This window comes from Salvelinus alpinus, chromosome 6, assembly GCF_045679555.1.
Source record: "Salvelinus alpinus chromosome 6, SLU_Salpinus.1, whole genome shotgun sequence".
Taxonomy (NCBI): domain Eukaryota; kingdom Metazoa; phylum Chordata; class Actinopteri; order Salmoniformes; family Salmonidae; genus Salvelinus; species Salvelinus alpinus.
Window position 1 is genome coordinate 75,576,962 of NC_092091.1, and position 19,662 is coordinate 75,596,623.

Here is a 19,662-nt window from a genome sequence, read left to right on the forward strand (position 1 = left end):
TTGTCTCATTGCTACAACTCCCGTACGGGCTCGGGAGAGATGAAGGTCAAAAGCCACGCGTCCTCCGAAGCCACACTGCTTCTTAACACAGCGCGCCTCCAACCTGGAAGCCAGCTGCACCAATGCGTCGGAGGATGCACCGTGCACCTGGCCCCCTTGGTTAGCACGCACTGCACCCGGCCCGCCACAGGAGTCGCTGGAGTGCGATGAGACAAGGATATCCCTACCGGCCAAACCCTCTCTAAACCAGACGACACTAGGCCAATTGTGCATCGCCCCACGGACCTCCCAGTCGCGGCCGGCTGCGACAGAGCCTGGGCGCGAACCCAGAGACTCTGGTGGCGCAGCTAGCACTGCGATGCAGTGCTCTAGACCACTGTGCCACCCGGGAGGCCTCCCTCTCTCTCTCTCTACCTCTCTCTCTCTCTCATATGTACATAGTTGGACGTCAAAGCTGTTACTTCCAAACTGAGCTTGTCAATAAGCTGGACGCTTCCTACTTTTCCTCTGTCCTGTCTAGCTATGCAGAGCATGCATCTTCTATCTGCACTGCGTTCTATTCAGTCAACCTCATCCTCAGTCTCCCCACCAAAATGTAAGCCCTGTGGCTGATAGTGACCGGGGCCGGAGGGATTCTTCTTCTCTCTCAACCTGTTTGAAATCTTATACTGCCTGTCTTCTGTCTGTCTTTGTCTACATACACATATTCCTTCTCTCCCAGCTTTAGTAACATTCTGTATTGGTTTTCTCATCTTTGGTACGACCCTGTTCCAGTGCTGTATATGTTTTGAACGCTACCTGGCGGTGGTCCACCCTGTGGTCTTCCTGAAGTACAAACTGTTCTCGGTTAGTCTGGTTGGTGATTGGGTTCTGCCTTACTTTTATGCTGGCAAAGAGCCTAAATGTTATATATTATGCGATTTTGGGTGAAATTATGGTCTTATTTGAATGTATGTTATTCTGGTGTTGGAGCAGGAGAGCAAGGAAATCCCAGTGGCAAAAATGTTTATTGAGCAGTCCCAAATCAACTAAAACATGGGACTGAAACACGCCCAAATGAGGTTGCTGAACACACAGGGAAGAATGCGCTACACACGGAGGAGAAATCTCTACTCCTAAACTCAAATACCAAACGGCACAACTGCCGTAAGAAAATAAACCCTGTGGTGCAGACACGCACCCCTACAAACGTAACCACAGAAAACAATCCCGCACAAAGACTAACAGGCAGCGGAGGTAAATATACCCACTGAAATCAACTAATAAGACACATGTGTAAACAATACAGACAGACACAAACGAAAAGGAAAAATGGATCGGTGGCAGCTAGTAGGCTGACCACCGAGCACCGCCCGAACAGGGAGAGGAGCAACGACGACCACCGAGCACAGGGAGAGGAGCAACGACGACCACCGAGCACCGCCCGAACAGGGAGAGGAGCCACCTTCGGTGGAAGTCGTGACAGGTGCCTCTGTTTTCAGGGCTCTGAAACGTCCCGGGCCGGAGGAAGGGGAGAGGGAGGGGACAAATAACATCAAAATTCTGGTAATACAGTGTCTTGCGAAAGTATTCACCCCCTTGGCATTTTTCCTATTTTGTTGCCTTACAACCTGGAATTAAAATTGATATTTGGAGGGTTTGTATCTTTTGATTTACACAGCATGCTTACCACTTTGAAGATGCAAAATGTTTTTTTTATTGTGAAACAAACAAGTAATATGACAAAAAAAACGGAAAACTTGAGCGTGCATAACTATTCACCCCCACAAAGTCAACAGGTTTCCTTCAAGAATTTCCCTGTATTTAGCGCCATCCATCATTCCTTCAATTCTGACCAGTTTCCCAGTCCCTGCCAATGAAAAACATCCCCACAGCATGATGCTGCCACCACCATGCTTCACTGTGCGGATGGTGCTCTCGGGGTTATGAGAGGTGTTGGGTTTGCGCCAAACAAGGCGTTTACCTTGATGGCCAAAAAACTAAATTTTTGTCTCATCTGAGCAGAGTACCTTATTCCATATGTTTGGGGAGTCTGCCACATGCCTTTTGGAGAACACCAAATGTGTTTGCTTATTTTTTTCTGGCCACTCTTCCGTAAAGCCCAGCTCTGTGGAGTGTACAGCTTGAAGTGGTCCTATGGACAGATACTCCAATCTCTGCTGTTGAGCTTTACAGCTCCTTCAGGGTTATCTTTGGTCTCTTTGTTGCCTCTCTGATTAATGCCCTCATTGTCAGGTCCTTGAGTTTTGGTGGTCGGCCCTCTCTTGGCAGGTTTGTTGTGGTGCCATATTCTTTCCAATTTGTAATAATGCATTTAATGGTGCTCCGTGGGATGTTCAAAGTTTCTGATATTTTTTTTTTTACCCAACCCTGATCTGTACTTCTCCACAACTGTGTCCCTGACCTGTTTGGAGAGCTCCTTTGTCTTCATGGTGCCGCTTGCTTGGTGGTTCCCCTTGCTTAGTGGTGTTGCAGACTCTGGGGCCTTTCAGAACAGGTGTATATATACTGAGATCATGTGATAGATCATGTGACACTTAGATTGCTCAAAGGTGGACTTTATTTAAAAAAATATGACTTCTGAAGGTAATTGGTTGCACCAGATCTTATTTAGGTGCTTCACAGCAAAGGGGATGAATACATATACACGCACCACTTTTCAGTTTTAGTTTTTTAGATTTTTTGAAATTCACTAATTTGGAAAATTTTGTCCATGAAATCCAAATAAAAATCAATTTAAATGACAGGTTTACGGTTCCACTCTCTCCACTGTGATTCTCTCCCTCTAACCCTATTATGGGGGCTGAGTCACTGGCTTACTGGTACTCTTCCATGCCGTCCCTTGGAGGGGTAAGTCACTTGAGTGGGTTGAGTCACTGATGTGATCTTCCCGTCCAGGTTGGCGCCCCCCTCGGGTTCGTGCTGTGGGGGAGATCTTCGTGAGCTAAACTCGGCCTTGTCTCAGGGTAGTAAGTTGGTGGATTGAAGATGTCCATCTAGTGGTGTGGGGGCTGTGCTTTGGCAAAGTGGGTGGGAATATATCCTACCTGGTTGGCCCTGCCCGGGGGTATCGTCAGATGGAGTCACAGTGTCTCCCGACCCCTCCAGTATTTACGCTGCAATAGTTTGTGTCGGGGGCTAGGGTCAGTCTGTTATATCTGGAGTATTTCTGTTTTCTTATCCGGTGTCCTGTGTGAATTTAAGTATGCTCCCTCTAATTCTCTCTCTCTCTCGTTGGAGGACCTGAACCCTAGGACCATGCCTCAGGACTACCTAGCCTGATGACTCCTTGCTGTCCCCAGTCCACCTGGTCATGCTGCTGCTCCAGTTTCAACTGTTCTGCCTGCGGCTATGGAAACCTGACCTGTTCACCGGACGTGCTACCTTGTCCCGGTCCTCCTGTTTTCGACTCTCTCTCTCTACCGCACCTGCTGTCTCTAACTCTGAATGACCGGCTATGAAAAACCAACTGACATTTACTCCTGAGGTGCTGACATGATCCACCCTCTACAACCACTGTGCCTATTATTATTTGACCCTGCTGGTCATCTATGAACGTTTAAACATCTTAGCCATGTACTGTTATAATCTCTACCTGTCACATCCAGAAGAGGACTGGCCACCCCTCAGAGCCTGTCTCCTCTCTAGGTTTCTTCCTAGGTTCCTTAATTGATTGATGGATACCATTTTTATGTCTCTGCATCAAGTATGAAGGAAGTTAGAGGAAGTTTTGTGAAACAATGCTAACTAGCGTTAGTGCAATGACTGGAGGTCTAACGCAACGGCTAACGCTCAAACAACATGTAATTTCCTTCCTACTGGAAGCAGAGACATAAAAATGGTATTCATGAGTTCATATGACTCTGGGGTTAAATAAAGGGCTTAATGGCCAGAATATTGCACTGTCCTAAACAGGTTAAATAAAGGTGAAATAAAATGTAAAAAAAAATAAAAAAAATATTGCCACCGTGTGGTCAGTACGAATGTTCTTGCATATGTTGAGTCTTGACAGTGTTCACAACATGTCTACCAAATTGTTTTATAAAATAATATCCTTGACTGATTTATATGCATGTATTTTCCAGACCACGCCCATGTGAATGTTTATTGGTCAATAGCAGCCATGTTGTTTTAGGTGCTGTTCTGGAAAATATTATGATGAGAAACAGTTATCCATAGATGGTTTTGTGCAGATCAGTATTTTGGTGACAGAAGAGTAGTGTTTGAAGTGTTTTTCACAGAATTCAAAATAGCAGAAACTTCATCATGGCATACCTTATGTGTTACTGAGGCAAAATTGTTCTTTGTGAGGGGAGGGACCTACGTACCAAATCTCATTACTTTTGGGGTGAGAGGCATGACCTTTCAAAGTTTGGGTTTGAAATCTATTCTTATAGCACCACCATCATTCCAATTTTGTAAATGCCAGTTGTCTAAAGCAAAACACATAATTCACCCAAGTTTCATCAAAATAGGGACAGTGGTATCTGAGATATCGCATGTCACCAACAGACGGACGGACAGAGACAGATCCAGATTCCACCCCCCCAGTTTTTCCTGAACTTTTGACCTGGTTTGGGAATAATCAGGCCCCTCTCCATCCATCCATAACACATTCTACACAGCACGCCATATTCTCTTCAACCATACTTAACATCACTTAGTGTTGTCATAACCAATGGAAAACATTTGCATGTCAGATTTGGTCCATTAAGTGAGGTGATGGGCAGCATCAGTTTACAGACAGGAGCAACACAGGTGTCTTGGTGGGTGTGGCTCAGGTTGTGGGTATGGGTGAGGGAGAAAGGGAGGGCAGGAGGGAGTGAGTGAGTGAGTGAGCAAGAGAGGGAGGGAGGTACTGTAGTGTGGGTGATACAAAACAAACTCACTGACTGAGGGAGGGTGTATTAATGTCTGCACTCCTGCTTCAGCTTGTCAACCTAACATCGTCCCTTCACCTTCAGACAAGAAGAGAACACCGTATCTTCAGGTTGGTTCATTTTGTCTCTGACTTTATCTCTGATTTTAACAACCAAAGAGAATATACTATGTGCTAGATTTGTTGAATTTAGATAATATCATTTGATGTGTTCAGTAAAACATTGAGTAAGTTAATTCAATAACATGCAATTTTATTAATAATAATAACAATAATAATACATATATTTTCAAGGACCCAAAGTCACTTATTTTCAGTGGTGGAAGAAGTACCCAATTGTGACTCACCACCTGGATTCGGTCTTATGTAGCAACATGTGAATTTCTGTTTTTTTTATACATTGGATAAAAGTAGCGACTTAGAGCTACAATATGGTATATCAAACAGTGGGAAAGAAATTCCGCTTTGAAAATTGATCAACTTGTAAACTCACTTTTGAGAAAACCGGCTTCAATGTTTTTGTACTACTATTGGAGAGCCCTCCTTTGTTTACACCCATTCAGCATTGTTCACACCCTCTTAAGCCTTAGCCCCACCCATCTCTTTAAGGGTTGATCCAACTGTTCTGTACTAACTTTCCAACGACTTCCAGACATCTAAGAGAGAGAGAACAGCTCACTGAACATTACTCGCCCTAGCAGAGCTGGTTAGGCTGTTATGTTATCAGAGTGTTAGTGACTGCAACTGTGCTGTCAGATTGTCTGTTAATAAATTCAGAGCGTTTCACGTTCAGAATGCACACTGGATGCTCTGGCCAATAAGTAGGGTTGTTGCAAGGTTGTTGCGAAAGCTCTGACCTTACAACTACAGTCAAGCACCCAAGCTAACTGCCTAACAATTTACAGACACATAATGAGAGAACACCCCACTCTGACCATTTTACTCGCCCTAGCAGACCGGTTAGGCTTTTTTGTGTTATCCAGAGCGTTGGTGACTAACTGTGCTGCTGGCAAAAATTGAATTACGCTTTGTTGTTGAGCGTTCGAAAATTAATCAGTTAATCTGCGCTCTGGCACACTAAGACGAGAGTCTTTTGTTAAGAAATGTAGCTAGCTAGGTAAACAATAAATTCCAACGCATCACGTAACATTAGCAAGCCAGCCAGCCAGCTACTGTTAGCTAGCTAGCTAACAGTACACTGTAACTTGAAATGAAAATACTTTGTCAAAAAGTGGAGTGGAGACTTCTGTTAAGACATGTAGCTAGCTAGCTAGCTAAACAATGGACCATAATCACAACTCATGACGTTACTACCATGCATAGATCTGCAGGTAGCTAATCAACCAGGTTCTGTGGCTATAACTAGTCAAGCAAATGTGTCTGAGATACGAAGAATAAGATCATATATATAACATTAGCTAGCGACCCAGCCAGCTAACGTTAGCTAGCTAGCAGTAAACTTGAAATGAAACCACTTTCTGTCATAATTAGAAACGTGTAATATCTGAACATCTGAACATCATGGTTGGACGCGTCTCCTGTCTGATGCCATGCATGGTAACGTTAGCCCTTAGTTTGACAATGAAATCCAGACTAGTGTTTCCTCCATCTCCTTAGCTATCAAACTCGAATTCCACTGATTTCAAAACTCTCCAGAAAGTGGAGAGCATACACACATTGTTAGCTAATGAGCCAGCCAGCTAATGTTAGCTAGCTAACAGTACACTTTAACTTGACATTAGGTTTTTGCAGGTTTACTACACAATACATAAAAAAACAGCGTTCAACACGATTACCTAAACATACTGACCAGCTCCAATAGACAGACGCTCGCTATGTGGCAGACCAATCCAAACTCATCTCTCGGCATGTCCAGCCCACTCATTATCTCAGCCAATCATGGCTAGTGGGAAGGTTGCTCACTTTTTCTGTGGCTAAACCAACTAGGCTCGTAATTTAACAATTTCATTCATATTTACAGATGGCATACACGTTTGACATTAAGTCATATGAAAATTAACATGTTTAAGAAGGCATTTCTGCCCCAAAAATCGCATTTTGATAAAAAATAATGTTTACGTTCAAACAGCTTTCCTGTGAAGTCGTGACTTGGAACATATGCCTAGTTTACTGAATCTAGTCACAATTGTCATACTTGAGTAAAAGTAAAGATACTTTAATAGGAAATGACTCAAGTAAAAGTGAAAGTCAACCAGTAAAATATTACTTGAGTAAAAGTCTAAAAGTATTTGGTTTTAAATATACTTAAGTATCAAAAGTGAATTTCATTGCAAACATATACTTAAGTATCAGAAGTAAAAGTACACGTATAAATAATTTTAAATTGCTTATATTAAGCAAACCAGACGGCACAATTTTCTTGTCTATTTACGGATAGCCAGACTACAACTTAATTTGCAAACAAAACATTGGTGTTTAGTGAGTTCGTCAGATCAGAGGCAGTAGGGATGACCAGGGATGTTCTCTTGATAAGTGCGTGAATTTGACCATTTTCCTGACCTGCTAAACATTCAAAATATAACGAGTACTTTTGTGTGTCAAGGAAAATGTATGGATAAAAAGGTACATTATTTTCTTTAGGAATGTAGCGAAGTAAAAGTAAAAGTTGTCAAAAAACATACATAGTAAAGTAGAGTACAGATACCCAAAAGTATTTTTACTGAAGTACTTTACACCAGTGCTTATTTTGTGCTGGTATTGATGAATTTCCTGAATTGACTGAGTTGAAATGGAAATGAATCCAACCTTGGTTCTTTTTTATTGATTCATGATTGATTCATTTGTGTATTTCTGTGGCATTCCAACAGGAACAAATCCTGGTGACAGTTCTGTATTGTTGTAGAATACTGAAGCCCTAAACACCAGTACAGAAGGTGAAGACATGAACATCTCAGAGACAAACAGTTCTTCATTAGCAGCTCTCTATGCACAAAGCACATCCATCTACACCGCCTCCTATGCAATCAACATAATCCTGGGTTTCCCCAGCAATGTCTACATCCTGTGGCTGATACCGACTGGAGTGGGAGGGACAATGGCCTCCGAGTTCTTCTCTCTCAACCTGGCTGTGTCTGAGGTCCTCTTCTGCCTGTTTTCTGTCTTTGTCCTTGTCAACATGTACATCCCTACAATTGCACTTGCATATCTTGCATCATTTTCTTTGGGTTTCTTTAACACTGGTCGTCCCCTGTTCCAGTATTGCATCTGCATAGAGCGCTACCTGGCGGTGGTCCACCCTGTTGTCTTCCTGAAGTACAAACCCCTGAGATACAGGGTGGGGTGTTGCAGTGCTGTCTGGCTGATGGTTCTTGGGTCCTGCTGTCTTTGTGTGTTTGAGAACTTTTCACCAGTGTTCGTCTACTTTATCCTTGGCGAGTCACTGATCTATTTTTTGCTGATGTCATTCTGCTGTCTCTCAGTACTCTGGGCTCTGAAACGTCCAGGGCCGGGGGATGGGGACAGGGAGGGGACAAACAGCATTACGATGAAGGCTTTTAAGATAATTTTGATTATCCTGGTGTATACTACTGTGTCGCAAATCCCAACAGTATTGATGATATCGACTAAAAGTTACATTCCTGTATTGGACTTTTTTACAGGCATGGCCATTTTTTTCTGCATTAGTGTCATCTCTGGGTCTGTGCAGCCCCTCCTCTACCTCCACAGGGTGGGGAAGCTGCCCTGCATCAGAGGTCTCTAAGACAAAAATGTAAAATCTCTTCAACACATTAGAGCCGTAACAATATAGTAGATGTCATTATTTTTAATGTTCTATGTTTTTCCTTAGTCATTTTTTTATTAAAATCTATGCCTTTTTAAATATTGATTGTATTGCTTTCCAATTCTTTATGTTTGAATGTATTTTCAAAGTAATCAGTAGTCTAGAAAAGAATGATTTAATTTCTCCCCTGTAGATTTTGTTTTATAATATTGGGTCTTCACTTTATGTATCCACATAGTGTTTAAACCAGCCTAAGAACTTTAATCGTCCATATGTAGCAATTCTATATATATACACAGTACCGGTCAAAATGGGTTTTCTTCATTTTCTACATTGCAGAATAATATTGAAGACATCAAAACTATGAAATAACACATATGGAATCATGTAGTAACCATCAAAATATATTTTATGTTTGAGATTCTTCAAAGTAGCCACCCTTTGCCTTGATGACAGCTTTGCACACTCTTAGCATTCTCTCAACCAGCTTCCTCTCTATGTGGATACATTTTGTTTTCCAATTCATGAAGTTTGAATGTATTTCCAATGTAATCTGTAAAAAGTGTTGATTTGATTTCCCCTGGGTTTTGTTTTGATCATTTTGGGTCTGCAGTTTATGTACCCACAAAGAGTGTATTCTAGACCAAGAACTTCTCAAATCATCCATATGTAGCATTGAAAATGTTAATATATGAACTGGGATTAAATCTAACAGCATTTAAAAGCAATGGTACTGCTTTTGCAAAGATGGCATTCAAGGTAAATGCTGCACATGTCGATTAAAATGCAAATGACCTTTAAATGTCAAGCGTGATGTAGCACAGTTTCATATTTAAACTCAGACATGATGTACTTATTTGTAAATAGACCTGGTGTGATTCTGTTTCAACTTAAGAGTGATATTTTATTGGCAGAGAGAAGGACATTTCCGCTGGCTAATGCAGGAACAGACTGGCACCAAACAATTACATTCGTTTTCTCTTGAAATAATGGATGATGATTGTGCTTGAGTAGATATTGTGGAGGCTGATATGATTCAATAAAAACGTATTAAGGGTTTGATGGGGTTTTTGATCACCCCATCAGTGGCAGGAACGCTGCCCAAAGACTCATTGCATTTTGTCAGGGCAGCCGGAGCATAGCTGATTATGGCATTGACTTTCGGACGCTCGCCCCTGAGAGCGGTTGGATTACAGAGGCACTTCACTCAGTCTTTCTGAACAACTCAACGAGGTTCTCAAGGATGAACTGGCTTCCCGGGACAATCCTGACACTCTGGATGAGCTTATCGTTCTGGCCAACCGGATTGACTACCGGCTTCGGGAATGTCATCGGGAGAGGACGGAGGAGTTCCGAGTTGGTTCCAGTGTCTTGGGCCCCGCTGAGGGAGTACATTTTTTGTTGGTTCCTATGTCTTCTGCTGCGTCTGCTGGTTCTGTACCCCGTGGGAGTTCTCAATTCGGCTCTGGGCCTCCTTCATATCCTTCCGATGAGCCGATGCAATTGGGACGCACCAGACTTTCCACTCTGGAGTGAAGGCGCAGGATTAACGAGCAACGTTGTCTTTACTGTGGTCAGTCTGGACATTTCCGTGCCTCCTGTCCAGAGTTGACGGGAAACGGGATGACTCGTCAGTAGATGGGAGAATACTGGCGAGTCAGATAGTCTCCAGCTGCCGACACAATACGTACTTTGCTTCCGTCCAACTTGCAGTGGGACAATGGGCTGTTGGACATTCCTGATTTCACAGACTCTGTTTTCTGGCTTCCATCTGTTTTCTGGGTCACAAATTAGCCCGCCAACCCGCCAAGACTATCGACTCTCCTATTCCTCCAGCTGGGCATGACAAGCCTGATCTTTCCAGCGTACATCGGAATTACTGGGATCTGGGTCAGATATTCAGAAAACAAAGTACTACCTCCTCACAGGTCCATGATTGTGCCATCGACCTCCTGTCTGGCACCACTCCTCTGAGAGGAGGGCTGTATTGTCTCTCAGGTCCAGAGACTGCAGCCATGAACAGGTATATTAAGGAAGCGCTGGCGGCTGATTTTATTCAGCCGTCCACTTCACCTGCAGGAGCGGGTTTTTTCTTTGTTGGGAAGAAGGATGAGGGATTACGTCGCTGTATCGATTACCGGGGTTTAAATAACATTATCATCAAGAACCTTTACCCTCTTCCTCTTACGTCGTCAGCTTTTGTGAGACTCCTCCGGGGAGCTACGGTTTTCTCAAAATTGGATTTACGGAACACGTACAATCTGGTGCGCATCAGACAGGGAGACGAGTGGAAGACAGCATTCAACACCCCAAATTGACATTTTGAGTACCGGGTCATGCCGTTTGGACTTACTAATGCTCCAGCCATTTTCCAGGCACTGGTTAAGGATGTGCTGCGCGACTTCCTTCACCAGTTTGTGTTTGTATACCTGGATGACATCCTCATCTTCTCCAGGTCCATGGTTGAACACGTCCAACATGTCCGTCAGGTTCTTCAAAGACTCCTCTCTCACCACTTGTACTTGAAGGCCGAGAAGTGTGAGTTTCACATTCCTAAGATCTCCTTCCTGCGGTACATCGTGTCTCAAGGCTGTGTACGGTAGAAGTGGTGTTCAACTGGCTGCGGCTCAGCACTGTCAAACAAGTTCAGTGTTTATTGGGTTTTGCTAATTTCTACCGGAGATTTGTGAGAGACATTAGTTCTGTGGCTGCGCCATTGACAGTGCTCACCAAGGGCTCGGCTGGGAATGTATGCTGGACCTATGAAATAACACATTTGGAATCATGTTGTAACCAAAAGTAGCCACCCTTGCCTTGTTGACAGCTTTATACACTCTTGGCATTCTCTCAACCAGCTTAATGAGGAATGCTTTTCCAACAGTCTTGAAGGAGTTCCCACATATGCTGAGCGCTTGTTGGCTGCTTTTCCTTCACTCTGCGGTCCAACTCATCCCAAAACATATCAATTGGGTTGAGGATGGGTGATTGTGGAGGCCAGGTCATCTGATGCAGCACTCCATCACTCTCCTTGGTCAAATAGCCCTTACACAGCCTGGAGGTGTGTTTTGGGCCATTGTCCTGTTGAAAAAAACAAATGATAGTCCCACTAAGCGCAAACCAGATGGGATTGAGTATCGCTGCAGAATGCTGTGGTAGCAGTGCTGATTAAGTGTGCCTTGAATTCTAAATAAATCACAGACAGTGTCACCATTAAAGCACCCCCACACCATCACACCTCCTCCTCCATGCTTCACGGTTTGAACCACATATGCGTAGATCATCCGTTCACCTACTCTGCGTCTCACAAAGACACGGTGGTTGGAAACAAAAATCCCAAATATGGACTCATCAGACCAAAGGACAGATTTCCACCGGTCTAATGTCCATTGCTCGTGTTTCTTGGCACAAGCAAGTCTCTTCTTATTTTTGGTGTCCTTTAGTAGTGGTTTCTTTGAAGCAAATCGACCATGAAGGCCTGATTCAGTCTCTTCTTAACAGTTGATGTTGAGATGTGTTTCTTACTTGAACTCTGTGAAGCATTTATTTTACGTGTGCTGCAATCTGAGGTGCAGATCACTCCAATGAACTTAGCCTCTGCAGCAGAACTAACACTGGGTCTTCCTTTCCTGTGGTGGTCCTCTTGAAAGACAGTTTCATCATAGAGCTTGATGGTTTTTGCGACTGCACTTGAAGAAACTTTCAAAGTTCTTGAAATTTTACAGATTGACTGACCTTCATTTCTTAACGTATTGATGGACTGTCATTTCTCTTTGCTTATTTGAGCTGTTCTTGCCACAATATGGACTTGGTATTATACCAAATAGGCCTATTTTCTGTATACCACCCCTACTGATTGGCTCAAATTTATGAAATGAAAGAAATTCCACAAATTAACTTTTAACATGGCACACCTGTTAATTTAAATGCAATCCAGTTGACTACCTCGTGAAGCTGGTAAAGAGAATGCCAAGAGTGTGCAAAGCTGTCATCAAGGCAAAGGTGGCTACTTTGAAGAATTTATAATATAAACTATATTTTGATTTGTTTAACAGTTTTTTGGTTACTACATGATTCCATATGTGTTATTTCATAGTTGTTATGTCTTCACTATTATTCTACAATGTAGAAAATAGAAAAAATAAAGAAAAACCCTTGAATCAGTTGGTGTGTACAAACTGTTGACTGGCACTGTACATCATTCCTGTGCGTTCTTATATCTCATAGATATAGGTCACACACTTCCAAACATTATTCCTTATGATACATTTTTTACTGTCTTTTTTGCCATTTTGTCACGTTCTGACCTTAGTTCTTTCTTTATGTCTTTATTTTAGTTTGGTCAGGGCGTGAGTTGGGGTGGGCATTCTATGTTGTTTTTCTAGTTTTTGTTCTGTAGGTAATTTTCTATGTGTTTGGCCTAGTATGGTTCTCAATCAGAGGCAGGTGTCAGTCGTTGTCTCTGATTGGGAGCCATATTTAGGTAGCCTGTTTTCTATTGTGTTTTGTGGGTGATTGTTTCCTGTTTTGTGTTTGCACCTTTCGGGACTGTTTCGATTTTCATTTATATCATTCACTTTGTTATTTTGTATTTTTTAGTGTTCAGTTTTAATAAATTAAAATGGACACTTACCATGCTGCATATTGGTCCGATCCTTCATACTCCTCGTCTGAAGAGGAGGAAAATCGTTACACATTTATGAATGTGTTATTCAATGTGTTTCCATGGGCTATAGTAGAAAAGGCAAAATTCTATATTTGATCAAATTGGTTTTTATATATATATATTATATTTTTTGGTCCTAAGCATCTAAATCAAATAGGTAAATTATTCTTGGTTTGACCATCTTAAAACAATTATGTATCTCAGCTTAATACTCTGAAGATATTTAAGTTCATGTGGATTATCCTGGTGTCTATGATGTTGAACTACCTGCCTATGATTGTAATTATGTCTTTGTACAATGTCCTTGATCAGGTTGTGTTGTTTGTCACTATCCATTGATTTCTCCGTCATTGTGATCTGTGGGTTAGTGCAGCCTCTCCTCTACCTCCACAGGGCTGGGATACTGTCCTGTATCAGAGGGCGGGAAGGTGACAGTCGTTCCATGAACAGATTGCCTTTTCGGTGGTGCAATGTTGTAAAATAATTCATAGTCAAGAACACATAGTCAACTTTACAAAAAAATATGTTTTCCAATCTTCATATGTTAAATTAAGAAAAACAGGTAGACAATTTAATCTTATATCAGCCATAATTCTGCTTGTGACAGGGGGAAAGGACGCTGGTTGTGAGCAGCAGGGAGGGGCAATTGAATGCAAGCTTAACAAAACAAATGTAGCTTGTTATTTGCCTACAATATGACACCGCTCTTGTCTATGCTCTGGCCAACGTTTAAAATGGCACCCTATACAGTATAGTGCACTAACTTTTATCAGGGCCCTTAGGCCACTGGTTAAAGGTAGTGCCCTTTATAGGGAATAGGGTGCCATTTTGGATGCAATGTGGTCTGCATCACCAGGTTGAGATGACACTGCACTCAGGTGTGGCAGGGCAGAGTAGGGCAGAGATTCGGATATTTAGTTGCAGGTTATCAGGTCCAGCACCTGTGACAGACACAACACACCACACCTCAGAGGACAGAGACACTGCATCAATTGGCTACAGGTGAGTTAAATAGTTACATTTTTATTTTTAAATGATTTCCAATTGGAATTTAAATCTCAGTTGATATAGATGAATGTAGTTGTGAACAAAAACATAACAATTGATGAAAATGTATGGACACATTTTGATATTTCGTCACATTTAGAAAGTGATCATGTGTAGTGCATATGTTAACTAGAGATTATCTGTCTTAATTTAGCTTCCTCAGCTTTTTTGGGTGCTTTATTGTGATTCTAACGCATCTAGTTGACGGTACTTAGAATTTTTATTTTATTTTTAAAACAGGTAAAACAACACTAACAACCTATTGCAGTGGCAATAGCATGATTATATGTGCATATTTAAGTAAAGAATGAAAATATTGTGAGAGAAATACTTTGCAGTGTCTTTCTGCTTGTATAACAATCCTCCCTCCCTCTCTCTCTCTCTCTCTCTCTCTCTCTTTCTCTCTACCCCTCTCTCTCTCTCTCTCTACCCCTCTCTCTCTCTCTCTCTACCCCTCTCTCTCTCTTTCTCTCTACCCCTCTCTCTCTCTTTCTCTCTACCTCTCTATCTCTCTCTCTCTCTACCTCTCTCTCTCTCTCTCTCTCTCTCTCTCTCTCTCTCTCTCTCTCTCTCTACCTCTCTCTCTCTCTCTCTCTCTACCTCTCTCTCTCTACCTACCTACCTCTCTCTCTTTGTCTCCTTTCTTATAGATCAAAATAATCTTCACACATTACAGTTACGTTCTTCGTTGAGATGAATTTATCTACAGTCAATGATACGTCCACATCTCCTCCTATCTCCCTCATTGATCAGGGTGTACAGGGTGTCCATGTGATAAGTTATATCCCCATGCTTACTGCTTCCTATGCAATCAACATCATCCTGGGTCTCCCCACCAATGTCTACATCCTGTGGCTGATACTGACTGGAGCTGGAGGGACAATGGCCTCAGAGTTCTTCTCTCTCAACTTGACCGTTTCTGAGATCCTCTTCTGCCTCTTTAATGCCGTCCGCATAGCTGACCAATATGTCCAGTCTGATCTTGTCCACAAAGCTGCTGCTTTTTCTTTTGGGTTCATTTTCTCTGGTCGTCCCCTGTTCCAGTGCTGTATCTGTGTAGAGCGCTACCTGGCGGTGGTCCACCCTGTGGTCTTCCTGAAGTACAAACCCCTGAGATACAGGGTGGGGTGTTGTAGTGTTGTCTGGCTGATGGTTCTTGGGCCCTGCTGTCTATGTTTGTTTGAGAACTTTTCTGCAGTGTCACACTACTCTATCCTTGGCCAGTCTCTGATCTATTTTTCTCTGATGTCATTCTGCTGCCTCTCAGTTCTCTGGGCTCTGAAACGTCCAGGGCCAGGGGATGGGAACAGGGAGGGGACAAACAGCATTAAGATGAAGGCCTTTAAGATCATTTTGATTATCCTGGTGTATGCTGTGGTGTCTCAACTCCCAATAGTTCTGGTGATATCTATTAGAAGTTACATTCCATTTGTGGACTTTTCTTTAGGCATGTCAATTTGTTTCTGCATCAGCGTGATCTCTGGGTTTGTGCAGCCCCTCCTCTACCTCCACAGGGTTGGGAAGCTGCCTTGTATCAGAGGTATCTAAGACAAAAAGTCAAAATCTGTTAAACGCATTAGTGCTTTAGAAATGTCTTATACAGTATATCTTTATATTTCATTTGAATTTTTGAATTTAAATGTATAATAATATTCAAAATGGATTTTATTGTTTTCCAATTCATAATGTTGAAATGTATTTCCAATTTAATCAGTAGCCTAGAAAGTGATGGTTTGATTTCCATCTCTATAGATCCTGTGTAGATAATATTGGGTCTGCAGTTTATGTACCCACATAGAGTGTAAACCAGCCCAAGTACTACTCAAATCGTCCATATGTAGCAAAACTATTGTGATATATAGGTCGGGATTCAAAACAATAGCGCTTGTAGACAATGCAGCTTTTAAAGGCAATGGAACCGCATACACAGATATGGCATTCAAGATAAACACTTCCGATGTTGGCTCAACTTGGAAATGTCAAGCGGGATATAGCACAGCTTTGAATTGAATCCTGGCCATAATGTACCCGTGTGTTAAAAGACCTGGTGATATGTTATTGGCAGAGAGACAGACCATTCAGCTGGCTAATGCAGAAACACACTGGTACCAAGCTTTTACATTGTTTTCTCTTGAAAGTTAGATTGTAAATGTTGTCGGGTTGATGAAATTAAATAGATACTTATAAAGGAGCTCCCTGTCTGTTTGCTTTAAACAGGATAAATAAAGAATATGTATGCATTTTGTAATAATTACAATAACAAATAAAATCATAATATTTCAATATTAAATTCAATGATCAGTTCCCACTATTTTGGTGTCATAAAATGGAATTAAACAACATTGAATACTTCTGCAACCATACTAAACATCACTTGTTGTTGTCATAATCAGTGGAAAACATTTGCATGTCAGGTGTGGTCCATCTAGTGAGGTGATGAGCAGCATCAGTTTACAGACAAGAGCATCACAGGTGTCTTGGTGGGGGAGGCTGAGAGTGATGAGCAGCATCAGTTTACAGACAAGAGCATCACAGGTGTCTTGGTGGGGGAGGCTGAGAGTGATGAGCAGCATCAGTTTACAGACGGGAGCATCACAGGTGTCTTGGTGGGGGAGGCTGAGAGTGATGGGCTGCATCAGTTTACAGACCGGAGCAACATGTGTTTAGGTGTGTTGTCTGAGTGTGTGGTTCCGGGTAAGGGAGGGAGAGAGGGAGGTAGGGTGGGAGCTAGGGATGGAGCGGGGGAGCCCTGGTGAAATGAGGTGCACTAAATTTCGAAATAGGGTTCCATTCTGCCTGATTCCTTCCTGTCTTTGAACTATATCTCCCTCTTTTCCACTTCCTTGGTCTTGTTTCCCCTCCCCATGGGTTACAGACTCTCTCTCTCTCTCTCTCTCTCTCTCTCTCTCTCTCTCTCTCTCTCTCTCTCTCTCTCTCTCTCTCTCTCTCTCTCTCTCTCTGTCTCTCTCTCTCTGTCTCTCTGTCTCTCTCTCTGTCTCTCTGTCTCTCTGTCTCTCTCTCTCTGTCTCTCTGTCTCTGTCTGTCTCTGTCTGTCTCTCTGTCTCTCTGTCTCTCTGTCTCTCTGTCTCTCTGTCTCTCTCTCTCTCTCTGTCTCAGGTAGAATGCTACCTGGCAGTGGTCCACCCTGTGGTCTCTTTATGGTGCTTGGGTCCTGTCTGTTCTTTATGCTGGTGGATGAAAGATCTGTTGTATTTTATATTTACTGGGGTGAGTTTCTGATGTTGTTTGTGTTGAATCTATTCTGCTGCCTTTCAGTTCTCAGGGTTCTGAAATGTCCCTGGCTGGGGGAAGGGGAGAGGGAGGGGACAAAATAACATGAATATGAGGTCCTTCAAGATCATTTAGATTATCATGTTGTCTATGGTGGTGAATTATCTTCTATGTGAGGTAACTGTACATATACAAGGTTTTGTTGGCCTCTAACATTTGTTTCCCCATCAATGTGATGACTAGGTTTGTGCAGCCCCTCCTCTACCTCCACAGGGTTGGGACACTGCCCTGTATCAGATGTCTCTAAGAAATTATAGAGACTAGATAATAGGCCAGTAGACCTACCACCTGATTCCAAGGGTGAATTGTAAACTACTTACACCATTTATTTTGAAACCAGGTTTGCTGTTCATTTGAGCAATATGAGATGGAAGAGAGTACCATATAATATTGGCTCTATTTAATACTGTTTGCTTTCTTGAATTTATTCTGGATTTAGTGACTGTGAAAAGACCCCTGGTGGCATGTCTAGTGGGGTAAGTGTTATTTTTCCTGCAGACTTAAAATCCAAAACAACACACGGAATCAGATATTTCAAGCCACATTTCAAACCACCTTCATAGGTGGTTTGAAATTAGAAACACATCTGACTCCTAGCCATGCAAATTTATTTCCCCTCAAGTTGTTTTTAGACTGTGATTTGGCATATCTCTTTCATTGCTAGCTACTCTGTTGACACTTTTGACAAGAACATGTGGTAGCTAGCTAGCTTGTAAATTGTTTACAAACAAATTATTGAACGTGCTACAAAGCTGAACAGCTACATAGCTAACTGTGGCTAGCCAAAAGGGACTTGTTTTGAAAGTTGGATCGTCTTATCCTTTGAGGATGTAAAAGAGTTCTTACGCTATGATTTTGAACATTAAAAGCAACTGGGAAAAGTCCATGGCAGGAATTGTTATCATCTTAGCTTGATACATAACTTCTGAGTGATAGGAAACAGGAGCACCAATCAGCCTACACCACTACAAGTAGCCATGTCAAGAAATGACTGCTGTCTGAACACACACAAATACAATTTGGTAAATTTGCTGTTTGTATAGTCAGTATTCCAAAACGGATTTGAAAAACATAACATATTTGAGCATTAAGGCCTGCAGTGTTAACAAGGCTTTACAAAACCTCCTCAATCAATCATAGACAGTGTATGGCCATTAGGTCCTGACAAACACAATCATTTGCATAGGTGTTATGACCTGCTGCACCTGTTTGTGACTCACAGGTGTACAAGCTGGGCCTAATATACCTAATATTCATGACACAATAAATGGAAAATGTTTTGAATGAGGTTAACAAACTAAGATGAGCATTCTCATTGGATAAGGTTAGGAAGCACATCCTCCATTTCCATTTGTTTTGTCCCTGTTATGTTGTGTCTGTTGTGTATGAACCAGCATTCACTTCTTGTAACAGACACAGACTTTCCAGTAGAGAGAAGAACTCCATCAGTCAAGGTTTGAAATTGTTATTTTTCCTCTTCAAAATCAGAATTGTTGCTGTAGTATTCAGATCACTTCTGAGGTTCTCCACTTTGTTTTCAGTACAAGTTATGTCTGCATGGTATAGTTTATGCATGTTTGATTTTAATTTCTTACAGGAAAATGTATTTCCAATTTGTATTGAGAACAGCTTAAAAAGCAATTTAAAATGTAAATGTATATTTTGCAATCTGGTGTTAACAGTTTACGTAATGCATTTCTCTCTCTCTCTCTCTCTTTTTCAGTTTCCGTTACACATCAGAACTGCACCAAGTGAAGAGATGAATACTTCAACTTCAGCTACAAACTCTTCCCTGTCTGAATATCCATTTGCTGCCTACTTGTCCCAAGATCAGTCATTCAGCGCTGCATCATATGCAATCAACGTCATCCTGGGCCTCCCCACCAATATCTACGTCCTGTGGCTGATACTGACCGGAGCGGGAGGGACGATGGCTTCAGAGTTCTTTGCTCTCAACCTGGCCATGTCTGAGTTCCTCTTCTGCCTGTTGTCAATCTTGTATTTTATCTGGCTACACTACCCCACAATCGTTATCACCTG